Source organism: Paramisgurnus dabryanus, chromosome 4 (assembly GCF_030506205.2).
Source record: "Paramisgurnus dabryanus chromosome 4, PD_genome_1.1, whole genome shotgun sequence".
Taxonomy (NCBI): domain Eukaryota; kingdom Metazoa; phylum Chordata; class Actinopteri; order Cypriniformes; family Cobitidae; genus Paramisgurnus; species Paramisgurnus dabryanus.
The window spans coordinates 7214941-7234935 of NC_133340.1; the positions used below are offsets into that span (position 1 = coordinate 7214941).

At 37.2% G+C, this 19995-nt stretch overlaps 2 long non-coding RNA genes across 15 annotated transcripts; one reads left to right on the forward strand and one right to left on the reverse strand.

The window, feature by feature from the left end:
- Positions 1–2820: 2820 nt before the first annotated feature.
- LOC135786056 (uncharacterized) lies at positions 2821–11062 on the reverse strand. Of its 5 annotated transcripts, none has more exons than XR_012336506.1 (6): positions 10930–11062; positions 10109–10163; positions 9794–9841; positions 6432–9145; positions 6160–6200; positions 2821–2937 (listed from the first exon to the last, which is right to left on the reverse strand). It is a non-coding gene; the product is annotated as an uncharacterized lncRNA (long non-coding RNA). The 5 variants fall into 5 exon arrangements; XR_012336505.1 differs by lacking the exon at positions 2821–2937 and having other exon boundaries at positions 5422–6618; positions 7153–7267; positions 9088–9145; XR_012336503.1 differs by lacking the exon at positions 2821–2937 and having other exon boundaries at positions 5422–7267; positions 9088–9145.
- Positions 2931–19995, forward strand: LOC135786054 (uncharacterized). Of its 10 annotated transcripts, none has more exons than XR_012336497.1 (9): positions 2931–5413; positions 9762–9858; positions 10257–10292; positions 10761–10823; positions 10943–11952; positions 12993–14237; positions 15212–15271; positions 16655–16874; positions 19230–19995. It is a non-coding gene; the product is annotated as an uncharacterized lncRNA (long non-coding RNA). The 10 variants fall into 10 exon arrangements; XR_012336499.1 differs by lacking the exon at positions 15212–15271 and having other exon boundaries at positions 12993–13266; positions 14067–14237; XR_012336498.1 differs by lacking the exon at positions 15212–15271 and having other exon boundaries at positions 12993–13266; positions 14099–14237.

Here is a 19995-nt window from a genome sequence, read left to right on the forward strand (position 1 = left end):
TTATGAAATGAGGATCATTCAATTTTAGCCGTATATGGGTTCACACATTATCTGATTTCACATATAACAGCTTTCTCACAATATATTAATATACAGCATAATATTATAATGCTGCAAATAATATGTGAAGTAACAGCTTTCAATAAATATTTTTAAAATGCGTTAATAAATCCAACATCCCCTGTGACCGGGCTACACGGAGGTTTCTTAGTTAATAAAACATTGCCTCTTTGTTTCTACATTTAAAAGACAAAGCTGGCAATTATATTATGGCTATAGATTTCTATTCTTTCAATAATTTATTTTATTTTATTTATAAATCACTCTGGGTTATCTGATTTGATTTAACTATTTGGCTTGTGTTTTGTTTCTGTGCACTTGAGGCATTTTGAATATTTGTTCTGCACCTTGTTACTTCTGATGACCTTATTTTATTTAAAAAAATGTATCTATTATAAAACGTAAATTCTGATCTAATTTAAGTCTGTAAATTTTGGATAGCTTTTCGTTGTATCAATGTTGCGCTACTGCGTGGAGGCCATGCTTGCGCATGTAATTTAGCCGAACAGGCTAGGTGCTCTGCCTCTCATATTTAGGAGTTCATCAAACTAAACATTAAAAAACGGATGTTTTTCGACGGGTATAAGTTTTTAAAATGTATTTATCATACATTTTGGTTATCTTGTCAAAAGTTAAACTACAAAACAGGTAAGCCGTTATTTAAAATTTCGGTGATGAAACGGAAACTATCTGCACCGAACCTATTTCTGCCTGACTTTTCTTGTGATTTAATATTATGGTTGGTGTTCACTTTTAAATGATAGCAAAGAGATTCCTGAAATAAATAATATCATCAGGTCTTTCTGTATCTAAAGTGAATACAGAGAGGATCAAAGTCAGAGCAAGCAAACAGGTATTTCTGTGCTAAATAATAACGCATAGTGTCTATAAAATCATTAATTTCAGTGTTTTTCATGTTATAAATTAACGTTTAATGAATTGTAAATAAAGATTAGTTTTTATCATTTACAGTCACAATCACAAATTATTTGTCATTTCTCATTTGTCGGGTTTTTTTTTTTGGTCATGACTGCTTTGACGCGCTATATCTCCAAATTAAATAAAAACACTGAATTAGCCGAGGTTTTTAAGGCAGAATCACCTTTGTTATTTTTTTAGGTTTAGTTATCAAAATGTATTTTTGTGTGATGTTCTGTAGATCTTGGCTTTAAAATGTTATGAGGAATAAATAAACAAATGTTGCCTTATATATTTTACCTTAAAAAAAATAAATATATAAATGCATCGTCAGTTTTGTCTTCGTTCATCACTTGAAAGACAGTTTTGGTCACTTTAACAGAAAGTTGTTTATGTGTGCTGCTTGTGAAAGAAAATAAAAGTTAACAATTTGTACCTGGTCTGGCCCCCTCCCAACCCATGCAGACAAACATAGATATGATTCGACTATCGGTCGACTATGGAAAGATTCGACAATTCTGATTCAAATACGTAAATCCTTAGTCGAGGACACCCCTAATAAAATTCATACACCTTAGGCTCGTGTATATATACAGTTTTATTAACTCCTTCCCAGAATTTCATAAAAAATATTGGGACATAACGTGAGCTAACGCATAGATACAGTGCTATATAAGAATCAAATTCATACATCTTGGGTCTTAAACCGTTTTATTCATTCCTGCTCGGAATAATAAAAAATAAACCATCGGGGCATTAACATGACGCTTAACGCATAAATACAGTATGTAAAGATCAAGATTGATCTATATACCTTATTAATGAGCCAAACTTCATATACAGTTTTATTAATTCCTGTGCAGAATTAAAAAAAACTTAACACAACCGACATTAACATGACGCTTAATGCAAAATCACTTTATTAATAAGTCACATAGTTCGTTTTATTTATTCCTGCACAGAATTAAAAAACATATTGGGACATTAACTGGCTCATGATACAGTGCTATGTAAGGATCAAATTCATACACCTTGGGTCTTATACGGTTTTATTAATTCGTGCACAGTAGGCCATTAAAAAGTAGGGACATTAATGTGACGCCTAACGCATTAATACAGTCAGGGGCGGAGTGGGACCAAAAAATCTATCGGGAAATTCCGTATACCACCGGCCCTCCGTGGTAAAAAAAAAGGTCTTGTATTTAAACTAGGGTATACAAATCGTAATCAATCTGCAAAAAAAAAAACATTTTCATAATAATAATAAAATCATTAAATCATGGATAATTTTCCTAAAAGAGTAACTACCCAGCTAACAATTTTTGGTTCCCAGAACGTTAGGTTTTGGTTCCGGGAACGTTCCCAGAACGTTAGTTTTTGGTTCCCAGAACGTTATTTTTGTAACGTTCCCTGTTGGTTCCCCAGGAAAGTTTTCTTTACGGAAATAGAACGTTATTTTTAGGTTCTCAGAACGTTCCCCTAACCTTGTCGGAACGTTCTCAGAACGTTCCGGGAACGTTCGGGTAACATCAATCTAACCTGCTCAGAACGTTTGCAGAACCTTGCCAGAACGTTCCCGGAAGGTTCTCAGGACGTTCTCCAAACCTCTAGTTATTCCCTATATTTTGGCACCATTTATAATAAAAATTCACAATTAAATCATTATAAATAAACTATTTCACTATATAAACTAAGTTTATTCATGTATAATCTATTTAAATGAACAAATAATCACACAATCCATGTTGATCCATTCTTTATTCGTAGACATAAAATCAAAATCATTAATCACAATAACATTTATGGAGTTTATAGAGTTAGATAATAATATAATAGTGTAGATAATTTGATTATATAAACATAATACAAAATTAGCAATAAAACATGTAGAACGTTGTACCATAAAAACATTTTAATATAAAACGATGAACTTCGGAACTCCACGGCAGTCTCTCCCATCTGCAAAAGTAACAAACAATAAAGGCAACTTAATTTAGATTAAACATTTAGATGAACAATTAAATGACAAAAGCATTATCATTAAGTTGCACGACCACGTAAATGGTCTAATAAAAATGCATGTGAAGCGCGTTTTGTGTACTTCTTCGTAAAACGTCTTAACTATATTTAGTGCGCTGTAGTTTGGTTATCAGAAGAATATGTCATTTTTAAAGACTAATATTTGTATACTGAAAAACAAGAGACATACAAACAAGAAAAGGTTCAGCGCCAGTATATTGAGTAATTTTGAAAATGATTCTTTACGATATTCGGATAAGCCTAGTAGTTAAACCAATATGATAAAGTGTATAAAAGTAAAAAAGTTTCACACCATAATTTTTAAAAGTAGGCTATCTTTTACGCATGATTTCTTTAAAAGTAGGCTATTTTCTCTACAACAACTAATTTAATCAGCAAAATGATTCTTCTTTACCTTAGTATTTTTAGAATAAATCTATTAAAAAGTTTTTTTTGTTACTTCAACTGCTACAAGTTGGTAAAAGTAAAATTTGTTATACACATTGAAACGAGTTTTTATTGTAATGTACCACTAGATGTCGCTGTTGGATTGAGTATGGTGGTTCAGAACAATGTTTGTTTTAATTCGAGGACATGCTTATTAGCACTTTAAAAAAACATAAATGCATAAATGAACTTTGTGTTCACTTTACATTTTCTGTCCCCTCACTTTGTAGGCACAGTTTTCTGAAGTTAAACTTTTAAATATGTTTGAAAATTAAGAGAATTAATACGAATACTTTTGCATCAGGTAGTAGGCTATACATGGGTTTCAGCTGGCGTCACTCTCTTGTCTTCCGCCATTTTGAGGACCTGAAGTGGTCGCAAAAGAACTAGCCCTGCGTTCCAGTTCGTTTTTTTATGAACTTCCCTCGCTAACTTCCCTCAGTCTCGTTCACTCGGATGTACGTCATTGCTTACGTTGTACGAGTGCCCACTACTGCTAGAACACTTGAAGTGGGTTCAAATGGATCGCCCTAAGCCCTTGATCACATGGAAAGTGGAGACCGCCCCCTCCATGTGCAAAGCGCGAGTTGCTGAAGTGACGTCACAATCGTGTTGGATTGTGGGATATGAAGCTGCATGAAGTGTACATATGAAGCAGACTCGCTCCCTCGGTCAAAATCGAGGGAGCGAGGGTCTGTCCATACAAACTTCCCTCGTCCACTTGACGAAGTGGAACGCACTTCAAAATGGCGACAGGGATTCCCCCGAGGGGAAGTGCTTAGGGAAGTTTGCGAGTGTGTGTCTAAAACTGGAGTGGAACGCACCCTAGAAGCTATGCCTTCAATATGTTGTGAGCATCAAAATCGCTATTTTTACAACACTAAGAAGGCTTGACAAAACATGATATTTTGCTCAAAGTATCGCCTGTGTCTCTACACGTGAACTCGAGCATTGAGAACATTGTTTGTGAACAAAGAGTTTACTAAAAAGAAGGTTTTGAACAACTGACTTTGGTTGATTTGGCTTCCGCTCGCCGCCATCTTCCCAGTCTAGATGTATCGATCTGCGAATGGAACGTAGGAGGGAGGAGAGTAAAGATGGATAGCTCCTAAAGCATAGTTCCATATAAATGCATAGATAATTCGTTGTTTTGTCGCAAGTGAAAAACAACATTGACCTTCAAGTTGAAAAAGGAGCCTCATATGAGATTCATTCATTCGCATTCAGAAATCGATTATTTCCGTCTGGCAGGGATGACGAGCAGACACCATAACAGCCAAAATCAGTTGTACAAAACTTTCTTTTTATTAAACTCTGTGTACACAAACAATGTCAATGTTCGCGTTCATGAGTAGAGATCCAGGTGATACTTCGAGCAAAGTTTCATGTTGTGACGCGCCGCCTTAGTGTTGTAAAATAGTGGTAGTTCGGTAGCAGCGAACAGCGGCTGGAAGAACGTATCGGGGATTGAGTAGGCATCACACCCAAACCAAGGTATATTTTTTTTAAAGTCGCGTTTCTTTTCATGACAGTCGAGGTGCGACATGTTGTCTTTCGTAGCCATTTCCCGTATAAGAATCATAGACAGTAAAAGATAAGAAATCCGTAAATCGTAGCAAGCCAGCCAATGCTTGTCAGTAGCCTACTGGTACTCGGTAGGTCCTCAAGATGGCGGCATAACGTAAAAAGTCACATGACTGAAACCCATGTATATACTCACGATCAGGGCTGGACTCGGATTCTGGCCGGGCAAGTGCTGGTGGGCTGACGCACTTGGGGGCTGGTCGTTATAATATGATTTTTTTTTATTGGCCAACGACCTAACCCACGAGACACCTAATCAGCAGTCCATTGGTTCTTTTTTATTTCACTTTTATCTACCCCAAACATGCTCTTTGGGAGCATGCAGTGTCAGTGTGTGCATGCATCTGTTAAAAATAGAGACGAGGGAGAAGCAAGTGGAAGTGCGGTAAGCAGAACTGCTTTTAAAACACTGTCGTTAGATATCCCATTGATAAAACTCGGTCAACAACTCAAGTGATCGACCACTGGCTGTTTGCAAAATTATGGAGATAACACTTCAATAAAATACAGTGTGGGCACTGGGCAGAATTATAGCTACAGGGGAGTGTTTGCGTTGCAAAATAGCAGAAATTAACAAAGATAATTTTAAATATTTTTAGAAGAACATATATGAACATTAGTACATAGGGATCATTTACACGTGTGTTTGACTTCATGCTACGCTTCAGGAACCGACAGGCGGATGACATCAAACTGTAATTGCACTCGTGTATCTGTTATATTATATAAGGTGTCCTTGTTATCATAAGGTGATTAAAATGGTTAGTTTTTCACATTGTGCACACTGGCTAAAACAATTAGCAGATTTTTTAAACCTAGCAGATTTTTTAAACCTTCAAAGCATTTTACAGTGCTTGCATTATATTATTCTAATGTCACGTGTCAGGTCTTATAATTTTCTACTTAATCATTATATGGCTTTGAGTTGGTATACATAGTCAAGGTTGCACAAAGATGGGTGGCATTTGTGATCCTATGTAGTGGGCCGGTCTGGGCCAAAATGTCAGGGCTGATTTTTTTTTGTCCCAGTCCAGCCCTGGACCCCTAAATCATGTGGGAAACACAATATAATTCCCATTTAAAGTTTCTGTGTGGGGCAAATTTCCGGGCTAATCCAATTAAGTCTTCTACCTCAAGCGCCTTTAACGCCTTGTAGTTTTTCTGTGTAGATTCTGTAAATAAAATAAAATAATCACAGTCAATAATTTCTATAATGTGTAGATTGTAAATACAATTCGATGAAAGAGTTAAATTTATTTTTCAGCTGATTTTAAAAGAAAACACAATCTCATGGCAATTAGTACAGGTTATGTATTATAAGTTGGCTCATTGAACTGATTTGATTCATTCTTATTTTTATAATATTCAAAGGTATTTGTATGATTTACTGTACAAATACGTACCAAATAAACCAGGGGGGCGAACGTCGGTCCTGAAGAGTGCAGTCCTGAGATTTTAGCTCAAATCCTGATTAAACCCATAGCTTTCTAGTAACTCTTTAGACCTTGATTAGCCTGTTCAAGGGTGTTTGATTAGAGCTGGAGCAAAACTCTGCAGGTCTGTGACCTCCAGGACCGACGTTCACCACCCCTAAATTAAACATACAAGTTCGTCATGTCATGTCATACTCATGTATACCACAATTGTGATGTATTGTTGTAACTGTTGTTATGATTACTACATGCATAATTATTATGCAAGTTTAAATTCTGATCATATATATTTTTCTTATTTTATAAGCACATCAGTACCAGTTACAAATCACATCAGTCCTAACGTAATGTATTTTCTTCTTGCCCACTTTTCTTCTTGAGCATGCCTTAATTGACCCATTTCTAGTAGGCATACTGCATTAGTAAATAATAAATAAACCTATACTGGGTTCTTTCAATGCAGTGTTTTATTTAAAAGGTTTATTTATAACCCATGTGTTCTGTCCAATATTTACCCACCATTGGCTTAAAAATAACCCAGCAGAATTTATAGTGTTATATTCTGGTCCCGTCTTATTCTGTCTCTTTTAATATTGCTGAGAATAAACGGATAGAAATTAGTTTTGAGACGAAGAAGAAAGCTTGTCTGTTATTAGAGGGCACATTCTGAGCCTTTGGAAGGCTTTCTTACCCTTCCTCCCTTTCATGCTGTAGGCACTCAGGACTTCAGTGGAGGCCAATTTACGCAAAATTTTGTGTACAGCAGCTCCTGGGTTGGCTCCCCCAAGGGACCGTATGTAGTTAATCTAAAACAACAACAACATGTGTTTTCTAATTAGTAGAAAATAATTATGAACACATACTATATACTAGAGATACGTTTATGCATTTGGCAGAATTGTTTACCGTAGTAATTCATTTACATAGTAGTCCTACTATGAGCAATTTAAAATTAACAATTCTAACATACAGCAATTGTTTGCATTCTTCTAAAATCACAGTATCTTACTAAAATGGTTGTGTTAAAACAAACCCAATCAGTGTTTATATACTACATTAAACACTTAATGCGTTTTCCAAAACTAGACACAACTCTGTGTGTATACAACAACGTTGTATTAAAAGTAATATGGTATGTCCGGTGGGTGGGGTCCCGGGAGAAGATCGCTGCAATTAACTTTAAACAATCCTATCAGATCTCGATGGACAAATTTAAATCCAGACTTGCCTGGGTTTTTATTTCAAAAGCCAATTTCGTTCAGATATACATCACCACGAGGAAAATTTGGCAATTAATACTTCCGTTTCATGGCAACTTAAAATGTACATCACTGATGTATTTGAGGCTCACCCACAGATGTGCAAAGTATAATTGAAGCAGTGTTAAATCTATCTAATCAGTCTGTTAACAGCAGGAGCTAATCATCATTTGTAAAGTAAACTTAGAGTTTAGTAGGGATGCACCCAATTTTCGGCAACCGAAAAAGTGAAAAGGCTGAATAAATTGTACAGAATAATGAGTCAATCTGTTAATAATTAGTTTAGTTAACAATTAGTTTTTTTGTTAGACAGCTTTGTTGAGGGCGCTTTTTCCCCTGTCATCTGTCAATCTTGCCGCCGTCTCTCGCGCTCTCTGCTCGTCGTACCTCTTACTAGACCATGCACACAGGCATGTGTCTGCTGCTCAACATACAGTACAGTGCTATATGAGCATCATTGCAAGTTTCTTTAGGCAGAGTAATTAATATAGGTTATTTGGATTTTGTGCAGGAATAGAAGATCGGATTTACATTTGTTTAGGCAAGTCGAATGTAAATGGAACCGTTTTAACAAGTCTTTCTATAGCTGTCTGATCAGAGAAGTGACCAGGTGTAAAAAGACCCTATAATGACAGCTGGAAAGTAAAAAAAAATCATTGTTAAATAAAGTTAAATAAATAAATAGTAAATAGGACATTCTGATTGTAACTCGTTCAATGGTGAGAAAATTGGCAAATTAATTAGGAAAATGCTTCGGCTGAGTTTTTCATTATCTTAAGCTTTGGCCAAGATTTTTTCTTTCGGTGCTTTCGTAGAGTTTAGTTTGATTTAACTGAGATAAAAAGTGGCTCTGCTGTTTACACAAAAAGGCAGAAAAAGAGCAAACATGACTAGATTTGAACAGACATTTCTCACTCATATTCAGTGTTTTCTGTTTTATCAGTGATTATTGACTAAACTCTGTTATGATGAACATGTTAAATATAAGATATTAGAATGTTTTATACATTAAAGGCGGAGTGCAAAATGTTTGAAAAACGCTTTGAAAAAGGGAGTCAGCCGACTACCAAAACACACTTGTAGCTTATCAGCAGTAAGGGGCGTGTCTACTAACCGACATCCTTGCCAGGGTTGCATATGTGTGGGGCAGATCTATCAAAAGAAGGTCCAGATTTTATTAGGGTAGGGGCATGTTTGTTTAGGTGATTTCAAATGTCAACATTGGCTTTCAAACATTGTGCACTCCACCTTTAAAGGATCTGTGTTTATTAAGATGCTATTGATTGCTAATTGTCTTTGTGACATTGGAGTTTGGATCAATTAAAACGTTGAAGGTATCTTGACAGTCACTCAAAACGTATACTTACGAAGGCAAAGACCCTCAGGGAATAGCTCTTTAAAGAGCCTTTGGGACTTTTGTAGCTGCTTTTGACACAAAAAGGAAGAAAAAGAGAAAACATGACTAGATTTGAACAGACATATCTCACTCATATTCAGTATTTTCTGTTTTATCAGTGATTATTGACTAAACTCTGTTAAGATGAAAATTTCAAATATTAGATGTAGGATGCTAGAATGTTTTATACATTAAAGCGTAACTAAACCCCTGGTCAGAGCCTGACTCCACCCACTGCAATATTTGAAAAATGCAAGAAAAGTGGGCAGATCCCAACGGAGATAGAGGGGACGAACTAAGTGTGTGGTGAGATCCTAACAAGGGCGTGGTGAGCTTGAACCTGCTTACGTCACGAGTCATTTCTTGGACCCAACATCCAATAGGAAAATTCAACTGCAGTAGCCACCGTTCAACCTCAAGAGGGCAGCACTCAGACGTTTTTACACCATATATTGTAGTATTGAAACACTTTATATCCAAATGTCAAAAAACTTACTAAAATAAATGAACAGCACTAATAAAGCATCATTCTTACAGATCATTAACTAAAAAAAGTTGGTTTGGGGTTTAGTTACTCTTTAAAGAACTGTATTAAGATGCTGTTTATTGCTAATTGGCTTTTTGACATTGTTTCAATTGATTCAGACTCAAAACAGTCAGTCAAAAGGTATACTTACGAAGACAAAGAAACTCAGGGGATAGCTCTTAAAAGACACTCACTGGAGCTGTAAATGGGAAGCAGGTAAGTTGCACAACAGGTTTCTTGTAGCATTCTTAGACTAGCAATTTTTGTGTGAGAACTTTAACATGATAAAAATAGTTAAACTACAAATATGGTCAACAATGAAGCCATCTGAGTCTATATTGTCTGAGAGAAATTCTTACTCAAGAATCTGCATATTACTATAGATATGCAGAGAACTTATCTCGAAACAGTCGTAAAATATTAGTAATATAAAAAAATAATAGTTTTTATTTTGTAGGTCACTTACTTTGCATTCGTCCTTGGTGGTCACCCCAGGGTCTCTGGAGTGAAAATTACTCAATCTATGGATTAAACAGAATATTTAGTTGTATGAAGTGGTATGTTGTCTTTAAATGCCATTAAAAATGTGTTTCTGTTTTCTGTCTCATATTAAGAAATACTCTTTAACCTGCCCACTGGAGCTGGGAATGGTTAGCTGCATTTTTTTACATTTACAAATAAACAAACAGAGTTAGATAAGTCCATACATACCATTCTCATCTCCGTGTGTGCTGTAACTCTGTCTGACGCAGCCCCCGCTAGCTAAGCTTAGAACAAAAGACTGGTAGTGAATTTATACAAATCACAACACATAAATAGGAAAATGTCTGCGTTACTTTGTCACTTATTGGAAGCAGTATGCTAGCTGGAGCCATTCACTTCCAGTCTTTGTGCTAAGCTAAGCTAGCGGGGGCTGCATCAGACAGAGTTACAGCACGCACAGGGATGAGAAAGGTATGTATGGACTTATCTAACTCTGGGGGATACGGTGAATAAGCTAAATTCCCAAAATGTGGGCGTGTTCCTTTAAGGATTTAGAGGTATTTTGAAGTTAAATGAAGCCGTTTTACTTTTTAAACTGTCTCTTTTATAAGGACTTACTGAATTTCTTTTTGCAGCAATTTGGGACATTCTTCCATTTGTCGGCAACTTTGTGAAAAAGGCTAGAAACTAAAATGCAGGTACTGTTTCATTCTTTTGTTTTTTTACAGCTATGAAAAATAATGTGTTATTAATTGTACTGTCTATTAATTAATTATTTTATACAGTTTAACTGATTCTGCTTACCTGACTCATGCAGAATTCTGGCCTGGTGTTTGGTCTGTGCTGTCTTTGGCTCTTGCATCGCCATCATCCTGACCCTCTTTAGCAGCCTGTCCATGTATTTATTTGGAGGCCACCATGAGCACCCATCTGCATAATATGACTTTGTTACTCAGATGTCCATGCGCTCCTACAAATTCTACATTTTTTGTAAAGCTGCAACAAGTTGAAACCCTATAATTATTAACGTTTGATTTTGAACTATGTAATTAAAATACATGAATAAGTAACAAAAGCAGAAATCTATTAAGACATTACCTTTTTGTTGCTTGTTTACTGATCTATCAATCCTTTTGCATTTTCATAATTGATCATCATAACTTGGTATACAGTGGATGTGTGGCTGTAGATAACTTTCTGAAGTCAATTTAAAAAGACAAAAGTTAATAAATGCTGAATTGGTCAAATATACATTGTTGTATTTCCACCATTTTGATGTTTAGGCATTTCATAACTTGAGGGTTAATTCACGTATACTGATGTTTCAAATCAAAGATTAATTTATTAATGACAGCTAATTATTTTATAAAGATTTTTATTACAATATTTATTTATATAATATAAATTTAATACATTTAATTCGTTACACCTACATCACTGAGCGCAAGGGAGTGCAGCCAACAAATACATTCAGGTGTGTTTGACTTAACACCGAGATGCGCAGACAGCACGTGGTATGACATCAAAGTACCGCGAGAGTTTGGGAAAGCCCCGGAAAAGGTTTGAACTCGCGGTATTTGATGATCGGTTTGCGTGTAGATCAGCATGAAGTCGAACACATCTGAAAGATGTGTGGGCTGCCTGCACTCAACGTTGCGATAATTCAGTAGAGTGTAACCTAGTCGTTTTTTGCAGCTTCTGGGTGTCGTGTCGAACGATAGCAGAACGATCTTTTGTTCTTTTCCAACTCGATTTTTAACTCCCTAAACTAGTAGGATGTTCCAACGGGTGAAGCAACAGTGCTGACGGCAGAGTTTCAGTGTCAATGTAAGTTAACCATTTTAACAGAAAATATGTTGTTATGCATGCATGTAAGTTAGTCGAGCTACAGGATGATCGTCGTATATTAATGTTCTATACGCGATTAATAGCTTATTAACGTTTATCAATGCACTGCTATTCAGGTCGCTGCAAAGTCCCGAAGCCGTAACGTTAACTTTACATGTTACGCACTGGTGGGGATAAACCAGCCAGTTTAATAGAGTTATTATGTCTCAAACCTTTCCCGCCCTTTAACGTTACGTTAAAATGGCCCTTTTACGGATAACGTTACTGTCAGTCAGACCTTTTCCTAGAAACCACTCAAAACCGTTAACATTGTTCTATTGGAGTGGTTCGATAATTGTATTTATTAATGGTTTCAGTTATGTTAGTTATATCTGTTCTTTAATTCGTATTTCTAACAATTTAAACCCAGAAATGACAAGCTATACTTACCAAGATTTTGACGATCAAACTGACAGAAAAACTAACTTAAAGCCGACTATTAAACCAAAAACATACTATTACAAAGTGAAGAGGAACGTAATGTGTAATATATTTATTATTTACAGGTTATTAATGATGTTATTTGCGACAAAAGAAGTTGAGGGTAATCGAGCAAATAACGGTCTTCTGGTAAATATTGTGGTCACGTGATGGCCTCGCGACATATAAGTCGTTTCCGGTCGTTTCTCAAACGCACAGCTGCGTCCTTTTAAAATTATTTTAAATATTTTTTTTATAATAAGAAATACAAGGGGGTACATTATACATATATAAAATAAAAATAAATAAGGCTCTGTCTTTTTTTTTTTTTAAATAAGGCTCCGTCCTAGAAGGCTGCATGTCTCGGCTGCCACGTCATCAAGCATCGTCGAAGGACATCTCAATCTGCTTGTTTTCTCTTTTGTTGTTTTAATTTAATTACAAAATGTTTAACTGTCCATGTTGTAAAGACAGTTGATTACATAACTTTTATTTACTGTACTACATTATTGGATTTTTTTTGGTGATGCATTGCTAATTTTCAACTTCTCACTTTAAAGTTTTCATGCCATGATCACTGGGGTGGAAACCATTATGACGTTGCCTTGGACATCAAACTAAACCATCTCATTCTGGCTTTTTTCTAACATCGAAATCTCAGAAGGACAGGACTAAGATGGACGCAGCCTCCACAGGATGCAACCTTGCATTTGAGGAACACCCATAGAACGGTTAACCTAACCCAGTGTTTCTCAAACTTTTTCTGCCATTCCCCACTTTGGAGGTAGGGAAGGGTTTCGAGCCCCACCTGTCCTTAATCGCCCAAACAAAATGGTAATCAACTAGGCTTTAAGTTTAACTGTTAAAATGTATTTAATCACATCATATTATAAACCATAACAGCATAAACACTTTCAAAAGAGCAAGAAATGTGCAAATGTGTTATCCCTTTGCATGAAATTAGACTTTTTTCAAATGTAAAAAATAATATTGCAACTGTTTGCATTTTGATTCTTACAAAATTCATCATACTTTCTTTTTGGCTGTCTTTTTGGTTTATTAGGTCCACTGTCTGTCTTGGTTTTCTCTGCTGGTGCTGAATCCAGTTTTCTTCTCATTTCGTGTCACAAAACTATCCATTATTAACTTTTATACCCGCTACCACCTATACCGCCTCTCTACATTCAAGTTTTTGATCAGCTTCAATTAACATTCCGACATTACTGATGTGTTTCGCGTGACATTTTCTTCAAAGTCTGATGTTGTTTTAAATTTCCTCCCGTTTGTCATGCCCCACTTGTAATGTTCCCATTCCCCACTAGTGGGGCCCGCCCCACACTTTGAGAAACTCTGACCTAACCTGATACTCTAACCTGAATGCAGGGATCATAAAACTTTATCTTTTACCTTAATTGTTAGATGGGTGTCGATACAAAACTTTTTTTTCTCGTCTACCCAGGAGAAAGTCATGGGTTCTGCTGCTGAGGTTGTCATAAAGCATGCTTTTTCCATTTGTTGCATTGGGCAATATTATCAAAAGATTCTGAAAGAAATAAGATAATTTTCAAAGCATTAACATGAATATGAAAGCATTAGGTCATTAATGACCATCTTTTATTATTGTTTATTTACAGTGTCTTTAATTCTGCTTACCTGACTCATGCAGAATTCTGGCTTGATGTTCGGTCCACCTGTTAGCTGGCTCTGGTGCTTGGTAGTCTTCTCAAACCTCTGAATCAAGGCCACCATGAGAGGCCTTCTGAAGACCATCATTACGCTTCAGATCCAGTTGTCTTTACTATGAGGTAAATCTTTTTTAACTGCAGCATTGAGCGTTATGTGCGCTGTTTATGCACACTGAACGCCTTGCATTTTTGCCCTCTACTGCAACATGCCTTTTTGAAGGAGCGCTAAGAGCGGAAAAGCACCTGACGTCAGTTGTATCTTTCCATTGTCCAATTGAATATGGGGAGAGGCGGGCCTTCCGTTGTAGGGACCGATGTTTACAGTTATTTGAAACAATCGTACTTCAGTCACTTACTGTCTCCTGTGTGTTTATGCACCTCTCACCTTCGATCAAAGTCAGTGCAAGCGTCCTCTTTTTAAAGTTTCTGCTTATTTGACAGTTAACAGCAAAAGAGCGCTCACGCTTCAATATTTGATTGACAGGACAGCTGCCTCGGTGGTTGCCTAGCAATATAAAAAGCTGCGCTGCACTGCTTTTTATAAAGTGACCAAATCAAGGTGCACCTTGTGTTTCCACGTCTTTAGAACGCATTTGGTGTGATTGGCCCCCAACAAGGGTTTTTTCTGCTGCTTTTTATTTTTTCAGCTTTTGCCTTGATATTGTATTTTACATTGGTAAATGCCTATGGACATTGGCTACTAGCGTTCTGCATGTGTAAATGCACATCGATGCGAACAACGACGCAAACGTGTAAATGATAAGTGGCGGATAGCCTACTGTGCAGAGGCATTGGGGTAGGTCTGACTAAATCAGCCTTAATGACAACTGCATCTTTGATGTCTTCAATGATGGTTTAACTTTTACACAGATAAACACTCACTTTGTCTATCCAGACCTCAAGGTTAGAGTTCGAACAGATTCAGATAGTTGGTTTTGTTCATGTTCATTTTGTTCATTCTAAGTTTTTTGTTGATATTTTAGTCCTAATTGATTATGACAGATTTGTTACAACCTTATGGCAATAAGAAAGTTAAATTCAACCTCTGGTTGTAAAGCAGATTTTGAACCAGTCTTCTTAAATTGTGTCATTAGCCTACCACAATCCCTGTGCACCAGCTATGGAAAGTGCAGACCAAACTTCTACCTCCACCTGTGAGTCTCTTCCCACATTTAGTAAAGTAATGAATGCGGTCTTACAAATGAAAGGTTTTTTTAGGGTACATTATTTTAATTACCAAATGATTTCTCGGATGAATTGGATAAAAAGACAATATTTTATTTTTCATTTATGAAAACTGGTTGTTGCTGCATGAACTCAAGCACATTTATTTCAAACACATCAACGCAACGTCATTGCTATAAACCAATGCAGCTATTTCGGATAAAAGATAATGCATATCAGGTCACACAAATCAAACACGAAGAGTTGTTATACACAGTGTGTAGAGTCAGTCATTCAGATTGGATATACACAAAAATCAGATTTAAACTGACAGTGTAAACATAGTCTATGAGATCAATGAGGGGTCAATAGATCTAGTTCAATCAACACCCTCACCATGCTCTCCCAGCTTTAGGTGCTTAGACCTGTTTTTCTAATCAAACAATACAAGGACAGATGTTTGGGCGTTATTGCCTTCATGGCATGAAAGATTAAAATCTGCATTTAAACCCAAAGGGGATATGATCTTTAAATAAAATTGCCTGTCATTTTATTGATTACAACCATAATACTGAACAACTTTAAAGGTCCCGTTTTTCCTGTGTTTTTGAAGCTTTGATTGTGTTTACAGTTCACAATATAACATGTGTTCATGTTTCACATGTGGTATTTTTCACACAATCTACTTATCTATATAGTGCTTTCATTGTCCTAAAAACGGCTGATGTCTTCTTTGTCCTATGAAGTCCCTCCTTCAGAAATGCGTAATGAGTTCTGATTGTGTAGTTTGTTTAGTGTGTTGTGATTTGACAGTAGCTTAGCTTAGCCAGGGTGGAGTTTAGTCAAACACACTTGCTTTGACGTCATTCAACCGGGAAGTAGAGGGCTGTAGTCCAAACCGGCCGTTCGCTGTATTGAAAAGGGGAATTCTGTTAAAGAAAATACATCGCCTGGCTGGCAGTGAACTTTGAGCTTTATCATTTACAGGTATTATTTATGCTATTACAGCAACATTACACACTAACTAAAGTTTGAAATATGGGATCAGGAAAAACGTGACCTTTAATGTATAAGTATTGAGGAAGGAATGAATTCTTACTGTGGTGGAGATATTGAAAACTCTTACAAAGAGAGTCATTTTGGGTGTTTTATTTAAAGACCATGTCCCCTTTTAGCCTAACTACGTCAGACTTCGTACTTCCGCTCAAGCAAAGTAGCAGAGAATGGTATTACTAGGCTGGTCCCATTTGGGTTTAAATGAAGATTTTGATCTTTCATGTGTTTAATATTTTGGTTTTTCTTTGGGTGCAATTTTTATAAATGAAATACTTTGTCTGATGTGATGATGTTCTCATTGTGTTCTGTTGTTACAGATGGGACTGAACTGGAGTCTGTGAACTAATGCTGTGTTCGAGACAACTTGGATGTTGGATATTATTGACCTCAAACCCGTAAGAAGTCTGGAACAGCAAACAAAGTTGAGTATCGGACCTCTCAACTTGGGACAGATCGATCAACACCGACCTAAACGAGATGCATCATTTGACATTGCAGACAAGTTTGTGGCTAGCCTTTCACAGCCTTACATGAACCGTAAACAAACTTTAAACTATTTTTACAGCACATAATATTTATGAACATGAATGTTAAATTATCCAGTAACCGTTTTCTGCCATAATTGGCACAAGAGCACAAACAACTTCTGGCGTCTCATTATGTGGTAAACACGCAAATGTGATATGTGATTGACTGGAATGCATTGAGGTCGGAGGTAGGATATTTAATGACATAACATCAGAAATCTGAGTTGTCTGTAACACTGTACAATATTTCACATAATTGTCACCACCTGATTATCCTCCCATGTTTTTAACACAACCATTGATTGGTCACACGGATGAAGGCAGCAAGCAGAGACATTTAATGTTAAAAAACACTTACAGTAGACTGTGTTAGATAACTGTGCTCTTGGAAGTCAGCTTAAGTTAATGTCAGGGTTTGGAACACTCAAAACACGAACCCAGATGCAGACATAAATAACAAAGGAATTTATTAACAAAACCGGGGAAAACAGAAAAACAAAACCCACGAGGGGGCAAAACAAGACAAGGGAAAACAATACTAAACTAACACTAAACTTAACAAAAACTAACAATAAACTTCCAACACATAAACAGATCAAGACTTGGATATATCAAAAACTTACAGGAACCGACAGGGAATAAGACAAGACGAACGTGCACAGAACAGCAAACACAAGGACAATAAATAGGGAGAACTAATGAGGGACACAGCTGAAATCAATGACAAGTAAGGGAGCGGGTAAAAAGTGACAAGACAAGAGAAACACGTGGCTGGGTAAAAACACTTGATGCCACGTGTTCCCACACAAAACATGATACTGTCAGAACCCTGCCACAAAGACTATAATATAAGACATGATTCTGACAGGATCCTGACAGTACCCCCCCCTTAAGGAGCGACTACCAGACGCTCCTCAGGGGAACACTAAACACGGGACATAACAGACTGACACACAGACAAAACCCAAGAAAACATTACAAATAGTAACAACGGTAAACAAGCAATAATGACAAATGGGTTGGGGTGGGATAATAAAAATAACAAACAAGGGAGGGGGGGGTGGGGGAACAAGAAAGTTCACAGGGGGAGGTCCAGATGGGGTGGGACTGGGCGAGGAAGAAGTCCTTGGTTTTCTGGGTGAAGCAGAGGGAGTCCGGGGAGGTCTTGTGGAGGACTTGTGAAAGACATGACAGGAAGATGCAGATTCTGACTGGGGTTGCGCTGGCTGCGCACACGGCTGGGGTTGCGCTGGCTGCGCACACGGCTGCGGCTGGGCTGGCTGCGCAGATTCTGGCTGCGGCTGGGCTGGCTGCGCAGATTCTGGCTGCGGCTGGGCTGGCTGCGCAGATTCTGGCTGCGGCTGGGCTGGCTGCGCAGATTCTGGCTGCGGCTGGGCTGGCTGCGCAGATTCTGGCTGCGGCTGGGCTGGCTGCGCAGATTCTGGCTGCGGCTGGGCTGGCTGCGCAGATTCTGGCTGCGGCTGGGCTGGCTCTGCCTGGAGTTAATCCCGGGTCCATACACAAGAGGATCAAACCAGATAGGACCCGGTTCACACTCCAGGCGATAGCTCCGACCTCTTCGTGCAAGACGGCTATGCATGTCTGCTGGGTTCTAATTTGGCACGTTCGTTCTGTCAGGGTTTGGAACACTCAAAACACGAACCCAGATGCAGACATAAATAACAAAGGAATTTATTAACAAAACCGGGGAAAACAGAAAAACAAAACCCACGAGGGGGCAAAACAAGACAAGGGAAAACAATACTAAACTAACACTAAACTTAACAAAAACTAACAATAAACTTCCAACACATAAACAGATCAAGACTTGGATATATCAAAAACTTACAGGAACCGACAGGGAATAAGACAAGACGAACGTGCACAGAACAGCAAACACAAGGACAATAAATAGGGAGAACTAATGAGGGACACAGCTGAAATCAATGACAAGTAAGGGAGCGGGTAAAAAGTGACAAGACAAGAGAAACACGTGGCTGGGTAAAAACACTTGATGCCACGTGTTCCCACACAAAACATGATACTGTCAGAACCCTGCCACAAAGACTATAATATAAGACATGATTCTGACAGGATCCTGACAGTTAACAAATGGTAATGTTAATGAAAAGATCATTTTTGTCACAGTTGCAAACTAACCACCACACAGAATATGAAGAATAGCCAGAACTGTGGTAATAAGCTAGCCCTAAAATGTTATGAGAATCTTGATGTAATGGACACAGGTGTGTAGTATCTGTTATATATTGACGCTTGACAGGTTTGTTTCCATGTAATTGCATTATTATTAATTTGGGGTTGATAGTCCAATGTTGATTTGAGAGAATTTTTTTTTTCTTTTTAGATCCTTTCTCTTTTTAATGCAGAACTTAAGGATGAACCACCCTGATCTACTAAGATGCACAGATTCAACTCTGGCCCAGCATCATCCCCACACCTCATCTGCCATCAGTTTAATTTAATGTCTGTCAATTGCAAATGCTATTGTTTTCAGTTATATTACAACTTAATGTTAACTTTAATTGAGACTAGTATTGTGTAAAGCTGGGGTTTCCAAACTTTTCATTTCAAAACCTATTAGACAAGTGTAATCTATTTTAGACCCACTAAAATATTTTTTAATGGGATAAAACACATTTGTTCTCTTTCAGTGGAGTCATTTTATTTTCATAATATTCCATAATGTAAAGCAGTGGTTCTTAACGTTATTCCTCGAGGCCCATTGCTCTGCACATTTTGTATGTCTCTTTTATCTGACAGACTCAGTTCAGTTCATTGAGATCTCTTCTAATGAGCTGATGATTTGAATCAGGTGTGTTAAATAAGGGAGACATACAAAATGTGCAGGGCAGTGGGCCTCCAGGAATAACGTTAAGAACCACTGATGTAAAGTAAATATAAGTTTATTTGCAATACCAAATATTTTATGGTATATTCTTTCAAAACCATTGTCATTGTTAATTATTAATTTGGCCAAACTGTTGTTGCATCAAGGTGTGCAAGACACCTTAACCTACTGTGTGACCGACAAGTGGGTCCTCCTGACCCACAGTTTAAAATCCCCTGGTGTACTGAATGTTGTATTGTAATTAAAGCGCATCTAAGTCTTG